The 13,161-nt window shown below is 50.2% G+C and overlaps 1 protein-coding gene across 7 annotated transcripts in view; it reads left to right on the top strand.

The window, feature by feature from the left end:
* The window catches only part of Rbfox1 (RNA binding fox-1 homolog 1), a 1,026,253-nt gene that overhangs the window by 551,397 nt on the left and 461,695 nt on the right, over positions 1-13,161 (top strand). The window lies entirely within an intron of this gene.

Here is a 13,161-nt window from a genome sequence, read left to right as displayed (position 1 = left end):
CTCCGGTTCTCATTTCTGTGTGATAAGCAAAAACTTCCTTGTCTCTCCCGAGACATGGATTCTATATAACAGGTTTCATCTTAACACTGGTGGAGTCGAAAATATTTATCCCAGCTAATTTAGTATTGATTGAGCTGGTAAATACAGTATATCTTCTTTTGAAGTGCCATTATAGTAGCTATGGATTTTTTGATTTAGAGTCAGCAATAAATACCGCTCTTCTGGAATTCGTTTGACATCGTTGTACTGGGCAGGTACGTCACGGGGCCCGAGTAATAACGAAGGTCAAAAGGGCACCTTGCTACCTTCTGAATATGAACACTGGCCTCTCTGCTGAGTGGAGAAAATGTGCTGTGGCTCTGGCCCGAGATGAATGATCAAGTCATTCCCCAAGAACTTTTTTTTAAGAGAATGTGAGACGTCCCCAGATCCTTGGAATCCAGCCTCACTTGAGTATAAAGGGAGACAGTGGGACTGGTCAGATTCCCATTCAGTTTCTTTCCTTCGAAATGAGATTTGGTGTTCAAGTGTATTCCATGGACAATGTGTCCCGTAGGAGAAAATGGCTCCCTTGGAAGGGGAGCTTGGTGGTACTGTTGCGTTTTCATCTTAACTCCATCAGACGTCCTTCTTGTAACACAGAGGGCACTTTAAGAAATAGCATAGCCGGACACTGCTGGCCCACGCCTGTCATCCTAGCTACTCAGGAAGCTGAGATCTGAGGATCACAGTTCAAAGCCATCCCAGGCAGGAAAGTCCGTGAGACTCTTATTTCTGATAAAATACTCAGAAAAAAAGCCAGAAATGACTCTGTGGCTCCGTTGGTAGAGCGCTGGCCTTGAGAAAGTGGAATTGGAGGGACAGCTCCTAGGCCTTGAGTTCAAGCCCCAGAATGCTTACAGAAAAGACAAGACATAGCAGAGATCCTTGCCACAGTGTCTCGCCCCCATGCGCTTTGCTCTTTAAGTTCGTTCATGTTGTAAGTGGTAGATTCTGAAGTCCTGATTGATTAATGTCATTCATGGGAAACAGCAAGCCTTACTAGACAATGAGACTTGTGCTCATGTTTCCAAAGTGTACGCACTAAAGTTGTCTGATGCCTTAAGAGTGCACTAGTAGCCCTGTGCCGGTGGCTCACGCCTGTAATCCTAGCTACTCAGGAGGCTGCGAGCTGAGGATCACAAATCCAAGAGTCTTATTTCCAGTTAACCAGCAAAAAGCCAGAAGTGGAGGTGTGGCTCACATGGTAGAATACCAGCCTTGAGTGAAAAAGCCAAGCAGGAGTACAAGGCCCCGAGTTCGAGCTCCAGTTACTGGCACAAAATAAAGCAAACCAACCAAGATCAAGCACCAAGCACAGAAAGTGATTTTGGTGGTCGGAGATCATTGAGTCAAACATAACTGATTAAAGCAGACGAATGCCTTGGTACACAGTCGTACTTGGAGCGTTTGCTGAGCCGTTGTCCCCAGATGACAGTGGTTGTAGAATATTTCCAGTTTGCAGTTGCTGTTGGCATCAGATTTTTTTTCAAGTCCTTACATGAACTAAAGAAGAGAGTCCCACTGTGGTGATCAGTAAGATGGTGGTGGGCTGAGCATTCTCTTCCCTGTGTGCATATTTGTGGCCGGGAGAGGGTGGGTGAGTGTGCAGGAGGTGTCCCAGCAAGGCCTTCCCATGACCCTTTCCCTCCCTCCCTCCCCTCTCCCTCCTCCCTGGCACCTGCGCCAACATGATTTGGCAGTTCCTCGGTCGGTGACATAGTCTTCAAGATGTTCTAGGCGTGCTGGCGCTCTCTGGTTGTTTTCCCCTCCATTCTCAATGACTGGCTCAAGCTAGTAAATAATGGATTGCAACTTCAAGCTTCTCTTCCTGTTTCAATGAGGTGAGGGCCAGAAGTAGGTCAGTGCTGGAGAGAGGGAGGGAGAGCAAGAGAGAGAGAGAGAGGAGGGGGAAGAGGAGGAAAAGGAAGAGGAAGAAGTGGAGGGAGGAAGAGGAGGAGGAAGAGGAAGCAGCAGCAACAACATGCAGTGTATGCTTTTGTGTCCAGGAGGCCCTGACAAATTCCCCCGAGTTAAGACAATCTTAGACTCTCTCTTGCTGCTCCTTTATCCTCACAAATTCTGGTGGACTTTGTGGGAACACAACAAGGTCCAGCTCCAATAGTGGCAGAAAGAAAAACAACAAAAAGTTAGGAAAGGGATAAAGTTCGTTTTTTTTTTTAATGGCCAGATTTTGGGTTTAAATCTTTATTTGTAACTCAATGTACAAAGCGTCATGAACCCCAGACACAGGGATGGATGCAATATGGATGCATTTCGCAGACTCGGTGGGTTGTAGAATGTCAGCTGTGGACCGTGACTGGAGAGATGCGTTTGAAAATTCTATCTGCATTTGTCCGATGCTGCTGTGGATCGCAGTCCCCCTATGTATACTTCCTGTAATTTCTGGGATGGCTCGGATGTGCCCCATACCCAGATGTTACTGTAGAGATGTACCCCGTGAATGTTGTGCCCAGGCTGGCCTAGAACCCCAGTCCTGACAATGCTAGCCCCCCAAGCTGATGGGATTGGTGGCTTACGTGACTGCCTGGCTGTTTCTGGGCATAAATCATAGAGACTAATTTGGTCTAGCCTTAGCACAAAAACTTTCTGTAGGACATCCTAAGAACTGGAGTTTTTGAATAGAAAATCTCTCCAAAGTCATAAAGCTCTCTTTCCCCTCCTCCTTCCCTCTTTCCTCTCTCCATGGCCGTCTTCACCTCCTCTCCTCTCCTTTCTCTCTCTCCCTCCCCCTTTCTCTTTCCCTTTCCCTCTTTCGAGGTGGACTCTGCCCTTTTGTGGCCATGGTATTTTCCAAGCCTTGTGAGTTATACTCATAGTTCCTTACCTGGATAGAACTGGATTGAGGCTAATTACATATTCCGGGAAGAGGACCCTATTGGTCCAAGCTTGCTTGGATCAGCGGTTTCCTCTAGTCCAATCAGATCTGTCCAGGGAAGTGGTCTACATCCATCCAATGGGCCCCAGGTGTCTACATAAGGGAAAAGTGTGTGATGAGGGAGGAGAGCCATTGTGAACTGAGAGTTGTCCGAGAACCTCTAAATGTGAGGCTCAGAGTTCAGCAAAGGATGTTGGAAAGTTCACTGGCAGAAAGTTGGGACCACTTAGAGGGAAGTTATTCCCTTTCCAGTTCTCTCAGAATCCTTTTTTTATGTCGATGAGAAAGTCTCAGTTAAGCTCAAGTAGATTAAACAAGACTCTTAACACTTTCTAAGCTTTCTTTTTTAACTAAAAGGGACTGTGCCTGGGGCTTAGAGCCTGCAGCAGCCTGAGCTTCATTCAGGCTTTAATCACATTGTTTGCAAATATGGCCGGTTAAGAATTAGGGGCCTGGAGCTAGGCCCACTTGAGATAAAAATCTACAATTGGCAATTTAGTACTTTGCAGGCTTGTGTGTATCACAGAAACCCTCTGTCCCTCAGATTCCTCTGTATACTTAATTTACAAAGGGCACGCATGCATGTGTGTATCCTGCGTGCCTGCAGACAAAACAAAATAATAATGAATGCACATTAGGGCCTCAGTGGAGGATCTGGGATAGCAAAGGATTTTCATCACTGTTAGATTTCAGAGGGTTTATTCTCCACCACTCCCCCCCTTCCCCCCACCCCCACTTAACTTTATTTTTGACTACTGAGGTTAGTTTTCCATTGCAGTGGCATTACCCGGTTTATTTGGCAAGTACACTTATTTTAGGCTTAAACATGAAGTGCTTTAAAGATAAGCATTAACTCCAGCATGTTGCAGATTACCCTCAGTCCTGATGAAAATGGTGATAGCAAACGACCCAGGCTTTAGAAACACGGGAATCACCGGTGGCTGTCTTGTGGAAGATGTTTATGGCAGATCTATGTTATCAATATTTAATTTGCCAGTCGAGAAGCGAGCTCTCCATTGCTGCTAGATGCAGGGAGGATGGGGATTGCAGGATGCAAATGGCTGGTGCTCAACTCAGCGTGGACTCCCAGGGCTTCCAACTGCCAGGCGGGAGGCAGGAGGTCTTCCGGGCTGCGTGGAGCTTGAGCTGTGAGAATCAGAGAAAGACCGTCCCTTCCCGCTTTGCGAATATTCCTTGCTTTCACGGTCTGGAGCATTTCTCAGAGTGGCTTTTAGCAGAGCGATGAAGGAAATAAATGTAAGCTCTCCCCCCACCTCTTTCCTGCGCGCTCACAAAACTTTGATTTTGTTGTTGTTGTTGATGATGATGATGATCATGGGGGCTTGAACTCTGGGCCTGGGTGCTGTCCCTCAGCTCTTCAGCTCAAGGCTATTGCTCTACCACTTGAGCCACAGCGCCACTTCCAGTTTTCTGGTGGTTAATTGGAGATAAGAGTTTCACGGACTTTCCTGCCTGGGCTGGCTTCGACCCTCGATCCTCAGATTTCAGCCTCCTGAGTAGCTAGGATGACAGGCGTGAGCCACCAGCACCCGGCTCAAACTTTGATTTTTCTTGACTATATTTTCAAGGTGACTGTTCACGAAATATCTCCTCCCATTCAGTTATTCATCCAAGCAGGAGCCATCTGCCAATCACGACGCTAGGTAGAGCAGATAATAATGGCACCATTAAACCTGTACAGTTCTTGATCGCCTAGACCTGGCAGGCTAGCAGAAAAACAAAGGAACACAAACAGGCATTAGTCAAATAAGGATGGTTAACAACAACGACCAATGATTCCTGGGACACGAGAAAAGGCGTGGAGGGGAGAAAGCTCACCTCCTTGGCCTCCACTTACCAAACCTCCCAGACTCACAGTCGGACTTTATGAAACGTTTTGGCGACTGGCCACAGCGTGCATTGGTATAGCTGTCATGCTCACGTCTACCTCTTCCCTTGCCCGCGGCGATGTCCGCTTGCCAAGAGGCGCTTGTGTTCCTTCCCAGAGCTGCTCCTGCCAGCTACACTTGTTACTGTAATTACATTATTTAGTGGAATATTATGTAAACTGATGAAAAATGAGTGGAGTTAAGATTTAGGGGGGAAAAAAAGGAGGGAGAGAGAGAGTGGTTTCTGTGAAAACCAAATTAAATGCTTCGGACACACTCTGTGAAAGCAGAGCTTCGAAAATTAGTTCCGTGAGCCACGGACCAGAGGCCTGGCAAAGAAGCACCCAGAGGTGAGCCTGGGAAGTCTGGAGAGAGTCTCCGCTCGGAGCATCCGAGCTGTGCATTGCTGTCCACCATGTCCTCATCAGCCAGACCGGCAGCCATTCAGTCTGGGATGGGGCCGGCAAACTAGCCGAAAGGGTCGTAGTGTCACTGTGGCCAGGACACGGATGTCCCCTGCCAGATGAGCATTGTGTGCAGAACACAGGCACAGACAAGAGGAGCAATGGGGGCGCCTGAGCCCCACCAACTGTGGGTTAAGCATCGCAGAATAATCCTGGTTTCTTTCTTGAGAAAAGTCTAGTGAATTGTTACGTGTGTGTGTGTGTGTGTGTGTTTAGTGCACACATGTTCACACCAGTCCTGGGGCTTGAAATTAAGCCCTGGGCGCTGTCCCTGAGCTTCCCCTGCCCTCCCCCACAAAGCTCCCCCAGATATTTAATGGTTAGTTAGGAGAGAAGAGTCTCACAAAGCCTGCCCAGGCTGGCTTCCAACCTCAGTCCTCAGATCTCAGCCTCCCAAGTAGCCCGGATGACAGGCGTGAGCCACAGGTGCCTGCGTGTGAACTGCTTCTTCAGATTGGCCCTTGATGGCAAAAGCACCGCTGGGCCTTTCTGGGCGGGGGTGTCCCTGGCGGGCTCTCAGGGACTTGAGTGAAGAGCTCATCCGGAGAGGAGCAGACACCGCAGGGTGGCGTGGCGGGACCCCTCGCTCACACGGGTGCCAGTAGGTTTCTTCTGATATGTGTGCACGTGCCAACAACTACAACACAACCAAAACCAAAACCGAAAAGCAACCGGCAAAGGCTTCCTTCAGTCCTATCTAACGAATGGTCCCGGCTTTGTGATTTATTTTTACCAGTCCCCCCAAGAAGAGGAGAGAGCTGCTCACCCCCTAATAATTAACTCTCTACTTAGAGAAGCAGCGCAAGCTCAGTCTACCAGGTCATCTACATACACCTGGGCAGGTGGGCACCTCCCTTCCCCTTCATCTTGGATGCGGAGTCCTGACACACACACACACACACACGCACGCACGCACACACACACACACACACACACACACACACACACACACACACACACACACACTTACCAGGGAAGGAGATGTAAGCAGAGTACCAAGTTGCCTAAGATTTTCCTGTGCTCAGGAGGAGGAGGAGGAAGCAGAGGAGGGAGGAGGAAGAAGAGGAGGGCAGGGGCTGAAGGAGAAGACACTCTTCCTGATGATGCAGGAGACCTCGCTCCCTCCCCCTCTGGGGCCTCTTTTTTGGAGTGTATTTGAGCCATGTCCCCCCTCCCCGCCATGTCTGGGTGTATACTGTTGGAGTCCAGCGCATGCCCTGTCTCCTCTTTGTCTGCTCACTGGAAGTAGTCAGTCTCCCTTCTTACCCTTTGGGGTCAATTCTCTGCCCTCACATGTTTGGTGGTGGTGGTGATGGGGGTTGGGATATTCTTTACTAGCCAATGGGAGTGGACTTCGGCTATCCAATTAGCTTCTCTCTTGAGGTTTTGGATGATCAAAAAAAAATCTAGGAGAGAAGAAGTGTGATGGAAAGCAAGTTGGGGGGGGGTTGGTTTGTTGCCATAGTAATAAGATTGAGTGTGGAGAGATCCCAGGGCTGGGCTTGGGATCCACCCGGATTCCTCTCTTTATATGTCTTAAGCCTGCTCATCCATCCTTTGTATCCTCTGCGTGATCTCTTTTTCTGCTGAAGTTAGTTGGAACACATTCCTTTTTTCCCCCCTCTCTCTCTTCCCTGTGATCAAAGACTCCTACACAGACACTGGGGAGATGTGTAAACTTGGAGAATTGCAGAGCCGAGAGTTTAGTGAAAGGTTTGCTAAAAGCCAGCTTCTCCTCACATCCTGCCATCCTCTCCACCCCATGCCACTGAGAGAGAGCGAGCCCCTTCCTCTCCTTCATGACCGGGGGAGGGGAGATGGCGGCACCCCCTGACTTCCGAGGGGCCTTAGTGCCCTGCAGCCAGGAAGTCTGGGATGCTTTTATAGGGAGTGTAGCACATAGTTATAATCCCAGTGCTTGGGGGAGAGAGGCCCAGGCTGGAGGCAGGAGAATTGTGAGTTCCAGGCCAGCCTGTACTGTGTTAGAAGACTCTGACACACACACACACATACACGCGCGCGCGCGCACACACACGCACGCACGCGCACGCTCTTGACAGTGTCAAAGGGCTGCGTTTTGTGGCTAGCTTGCAGACACACAGCTAGTGGGGGGGGTTGAGTGTGTATGTGTGTGTGTGTGTGTGAGCTGGTGGGGGGGGAGTTATTTTGGCTTCCTGGTGAAGCATATCACGCTCTGATCAAACTCATCCTCATTTGGGAAAACGCAGGAGAAGGGAATTCTGGCATCAGTGGGCAAGAGCTCTATATTCTCTATCAGCCCGGTTGCGGCCCATGGGTTGAACTGGTTGTGAACCTCGTCCGCAGACTGCGGTGAGTCTTACAGGGTGGATTTTCCACAAGAGGTCAAAGGGGACGGTGGGGTTCTGGGAGGGGGTGAGGGCGGGTGCTGTGTGTCAGCCTGGGGAGCAGAGATGCTCAAAAAGATGGACGAAACCGCGAGGAACAGAGCCATTTGCAGGGTCACGCACGGGGCGGCCCTGGGCTGGCCTTTGCAACCTGTCCTGTGAAGTCCTGCAATCACCTTTGCAGCCAGGATTCCTGGCAGATGTCCGGGATCCAGTTTGTGTCTGCGCTGCCTTTGCACCATCTTATCCTGTTAATGATTTATTTATTTTTTCCTTAAAATTCCTTATCTTGATGGGGAGGTGATAGAAATGGAAGAAGGTTCTGGAGTTGTGTGGCTATTAGGCTTAATACACCTTACCCCCTTCCCTACCCCACACCCCCATGAGCGGTGCTTGCTTGCGCTGATCCTTAAATGAGGTCTTCATGTATAACAAAATGCGTTTGTGAAATATGCTTCTTCCAGCTCCCAACCGATTTGTCCCAGCCTTTTGCGTCCCTTTTAAGAAACTTGAGGTTGAAGCTCTTATTGGGGAGGGGTCGTAAGTATTTGCCCCACTCACCGTGTCCTGTGGACGGGAGAGTCGGAGCCTGCCATCTGTGATGCTTTTTGATGGGTGCAGAGGCCCTGCAGTAAAGCATGGCATCCGCTGCCTCCCCAGCCCCCGAGCCCGGCCAGCATCCTTTGCATCTTGCCCACTTCTGTTTTTACCCACTGGACTCGTGGTGGATGTGAGCATCAAAGTTCTCCTATAGGAGAAGACGAGACAGCGTCCACCTGTCCAGTTCCACGGTGCCTCCTTCCCAGGCCTTTGTGGCATCACCAGAGCTGAAGTAGAAACTGCCCGGGCCCAAGGCCTGACACAAACACCCTTGTCCTGTCTATAACCAACAGGATGTTCTTCTTGTTGAAGGAGCCTAAAATGCCATAGAAGGTCAGAGTATTCATCAAACAAACAAACAAAGCCAATAAACACAAAATTCCCTACTAAGACTAACACCCGTGATTTGTGATCTCATAATCGTGGAGGGCAGAGATCTGCAATGCAGGTCCCCTCTGAGGGCTCTGGGAAGGGTGAGCCTCCGTCCGGAGCATCTCTCAGCCTTGGATCCCTTTGGTGGCTTGCCAGAGCCTGGAGGTATCGTGAAGGTAGCCCCGTGTGCATCCCTGAGAGGAAGCCATGGGGGAGGGAGAAGAGAGGCTCTGGGCAGGCTCTACTTGCCTCTCTCCTTCCCTCCCTGCCTCCCTCCGCCCCCCCCCCCCCTGCATAAGGCAATGCCCAGCAACTCTCTAGTCTTTGCTCTGTGAAGCTGAGGTTGTAAATTCTTGGAGAATTTAGTGGTGGCGCCCCTTCTGTGTGTCTCCCTCTGTATAAAGCAAAAATAAAATGCCATCTTGAAGGAGTGCCTCGTAAAAGCCTTTGCATTATGATGGAGAGAAAAAAAAAAACGAGAAAGATGAGAGGGGAAAACAAACTTTTTTAAATTTATTTATTTTTTCCTTCGGTGAGGCAGGAGGACTTCTGGGCACTCAGGATATTCAGATTCTTGCTGTGGGTGGGTGGTAGTTGTGTGTGTGTGTGTGTGTGTGTGTGTGTGTGTGTGTGTGTGTGTGTGAACTTCACTGTGCATATTAGTGTACTTTATCCTGTTGTGTTTTTCCCGGGGTGGGGTGGGTATAGAATGTCCATTCTGCAGATAGAGAACTCATCTGTGGAGGCGTGGTGGTGTCCTGTCCTTCACGCCGTAGTAACTGAGGTAGTGACCCATGCTCTCCCTCCACCCCAGTGTAAAAAAGTGGGTAAGGATTAAAAAATAATACAAAATCACGCTCAATTGCCCTTTCATCTCCGAAGCCCCCAGTCAGGGGTCAACCTGGTCGGTCTCTGACGGTTCCATGCAGAGCAGAGAAGTAAGTTTGCAAGAGTTCCCACCTTTTTCTCTCAGCAGATGGGCCAGGCGTGTGTGCCCAGGCCATCTCCTCCCCCCAGTGACTAGTCCAGTAGCCTGGTTGGACATCTCTCTCAGAAGCCTGTCCCCTTCCTGGAAGAGCTGTTGTTACCATGATCCAAACCAATGCATCTGGACTGAGTGTACTGCCCCGGAAGCGTGGAGATTCCAAGGTTCTCTTCTTTCTTCTTTCCTATAAGGTTTGCACACTGGCATTCCCAGAGTCCCTTAGGCTCCGTGGCTCATTGAGAGATCGCGCTGTGATTGATTCTCTTGCTGACTCTCATCCCAGTCCCTGCTCTCCCTGGGATCATTTGTGACTCTGTTTTGTCCCGCTGCATAGCTACGTTTCGGAACTGGCTGCCTGGTGGCTGATGGGTGGGAAGGTTGGCTCCCGGGGTGATGGTTCTGAACATCCCCGAGCTAGCCCCAGGAAGCCATCAGTCACTGCCTGGAAGGTCCCAGGTGGTCCTGCTGGTCTCTCCCTGATGCTCGCTTGGCCTAGGGGCCAGCATCCGGCAGACCATGCTTTTCCAGCTCCATTCCCACGTTGAGTTGTCATCCCTTGTAGACAAAAACCAGGGTCTCACCCTGGAATGATCAAGATCCCACAGACCCCGGACCTCACCTCACTCTTCATCCTCAGCTCTTGCGTCTTTCAGGTTGTAACAGCACCCACCTTATCAGGAAGCAGAATGTAGGTCTAATGCTCAGTCATTATCACTGCTTGTGCACTACCCTTTGGTCATTGTAACTTGGCCAATCCTTATACTGTGTGTGTTTACACGTGTGTGTGTGTGTGTGTGTGTGTGTGTGTGTGTGTGTGTGTGTGTGTGTGTGTGTGTGTAGCGGGAGGTGGCTCAGCTGAGGGTGTTCTTGGCTTTGGAGAAGTCTACCTCTAATGCTAGAAAAAATAAGGGATGGGCAGGGAAGGAGGGAGATTTTTTTTTTTTTAATATGGAGGACAAATATTCCAAAGGCTGAATTTACTTTCCGCCCTCTGATTGGATGCACGCTGATCATTTCACTGCCCTTGTGTTCCACAGCAGGAGCTAGGAGTTGAAAACTTAAGCGATGGCTTCCCCGATCACGGTCCACAGCAGTTATATATTTTAAACGTTTTCTAATGAATATCTTTTTAAGAAAATGGAACCAGTTCCCATGGCCTTGTTAGTGTAGATCACTTTATACCACCTGCTGGGACAGTCCCGGGGTCGGCCAGCCCTGAGGGTGGCCTGTATGTCTGGGCGTTCCTCGGTGGAGGTCAATCTTGCCAGTGGCTCAGATATTCCTTCAAGGAACTAGAGATGGAGATAATGGAGTGCAAATCACTGCAGTTTTGGGTTAACGGAATGCCACGGTTTGAATGTTTGTCCCAAACTCACATTGAAATTTCACTGAGGTTGTAACAGGGTGGGCGGGCTGGGTCCTCATGGGGCACATTGGCAATCTTGTAGATGTATAGGGTTGGCCTCTCCTTGTGTTCTTCCTCCCTCCCTCCCTCCCTCCCTCCCTCCCTCCCTCCCTCCCTCCCTCCCTCCCTCCCTCCCTCTCTCTCTCCCTCTCTCTCTCTCTCTTACACACACACACACACACACATACACACACACACCCTCTTTTTTCTCTTTCCCTTTACTTTCCCTTCCTCTCTGTCCCTCTCCTCTTCCCCACATCTTCCCCTTCATCACACATCCATCTCCATCTCCTCATTTCATTCCCCTTTTCAGCTTTTGACTTACCCCTTCTTCCCCTTCCTCCCTCTGTTTCCCCCTCCTCCTTCATTATGCTTCCCTCCCTCCCTCTTTCTCTCTTCTTCCCTTCTATCCCTCACTCCCTCTTTCCTGTCTCTCCCTTCCCCTCCCCTCCCCTCCTTTGGCTTCCCTGCTCTGCCATGGATTGATCCCCACAGACCCCAGCTCCTCCATCTTTCCCTTCCCAGTCTCTTGGCGGCTGGGAGATAAGCTTGCGTTCACCGTGGATGACCACTTCTGCATTTTAGCACAAACAGACCCAGACAGCGGAATCTGCTTTGCCCGCTGTGGCCCATGGGACTGGACTAGGAAAGGAGAATCCATGTCATTTTCAATGGGGAGAACAGATTGGTCCCCATCCCCGCCCCTTGCTGATGCAGAGCCCATGGTAGCAGGGACACCTGCCCAAGGCTCTGGGAGAAGCTGTCTGGAGCTCCTCCACTGGGGTCCAGCTTCTCTGTGGCCTGACTGGACACCACACCAGCATTTTGACAGCAGGGTTTTCCTAAAGCCTGGAGACAGCCAGTTTGAGGAGATCCTGAATGTCCCTCCTCTAGAAATGGGGTCCAACTCGGGCCCCTGGGGAAGCATGAGATCACATGTCTCAGTGAGAGGAGCACTCAAGTCACTTTCCCACGTTCAGTTGACCGTCTGGGAATCCCTTTCATGAAGCCTTTCATAAAACTGAAAGCTGGCTGGCGATGGTCTTGTATGATTCACCCTCGCACCAGGGGATTCAGTCTCTGTAGCTGGTGAGAAGCCATTGAAATAGAGAGGCCGCTGGTAGGTTTCATCAGGGCTGGTTTTGAAGCCACTGCTTTGCCATCGATTCATTATTCCATTGGGCTGGTGACGGATAACTGGGTTAATTAATTTCGAATCATTCCTGCGTGAGCCTGAGAAACAGAAAATGTTGAGCATCTCCAACTGGAGCAGCAGTTCTTGCTTTCAGCCAGGTTGAGAGGCAGGGGGGAGGGGTGGGGGGGTGGGGGAAGGGGTGAGTTGGTTTCTAATTGAATATTCGGGTATGTTTACCTTGTTATTAAAATGATTTAAAACGGAAGCTTTGGGGGATGGCCGTAAATAGCAAGTGTCGTTCTGCTCATTTCAGGGGACCAGGCTTGAGCAATCGATTGGGTCATCAATTCTCTTAGCAGCAGAATTTCAAACATGGATGTAATTGGCCGATGGGGGTGGGGGGAGGTGTTTGAGTCACAGCCCACCGGATATTCCATCCTATCTTTTTAACCTCTGGACTCCTGAGTCCGGGGCTTGTAACCCCTCCGGAAGTTGATTTATGGGGCAACAGCTGTCTTCTGCCGGTGTCACAGCGATACGATGCTTTCTCCATCTTGGGGTGAATCTTCTTCCCCGCAGCGGCCCTGCGGGTTTCCGCACACGGAGGAAGGGTAGAGAGGTGGAGAACGTGGTCATTTACACAAAGTGAAGCCACACAGTCAATGCAAATCCCCACAGCACTCGCAGGGATTGGAGCCACGGTCTCCCAAGCTCCGGCGGCCCAGCAGTCCCCATGGACCAGCTTTCCACTCTCCGGGCTGCTGCCCCTTATCTTAGTCTGGTTTGCTTACATTCCCATCTGGCCTTGCATAACTTGTCAGGCAAAAAAAGAAAGGTTTTGTCTTCCATCTTAGGGATGTGTCAGGCTCTGACAGCTTGGTGGCGCTGTGATGGCTCACCTTGGTTGCAACTTGAAGGGACTGAGCGCTGCAGAGGTGAATAAAAGACACTGTGAGTGAGCATGTCTGGTTAAGTAAGGCCTCTCCTACCTGGGGACAACAGATGAC

This window comes from Dipodomys merriami, unplaced genomic scaffold (genome assembly GCF_024711535.1).
Source record: "Dipodomys merriami isolate MVZ:Mamm:240054 unplaced genomic scaffold, mDipMer1.0.p SCAF_60, whole genome shotgun sequence".
Taxonomy (NCBI): Eukaryota; Metazoa; Chordata; class Mammalia; order Rodentia; family Heteromyidae; genus Dipodomys; species Dipodomys merriami.
Note: the sequence above shows the minus strand (reverse complement) of the source record. Positions and strands in the feature narration are given on the sequence as shown.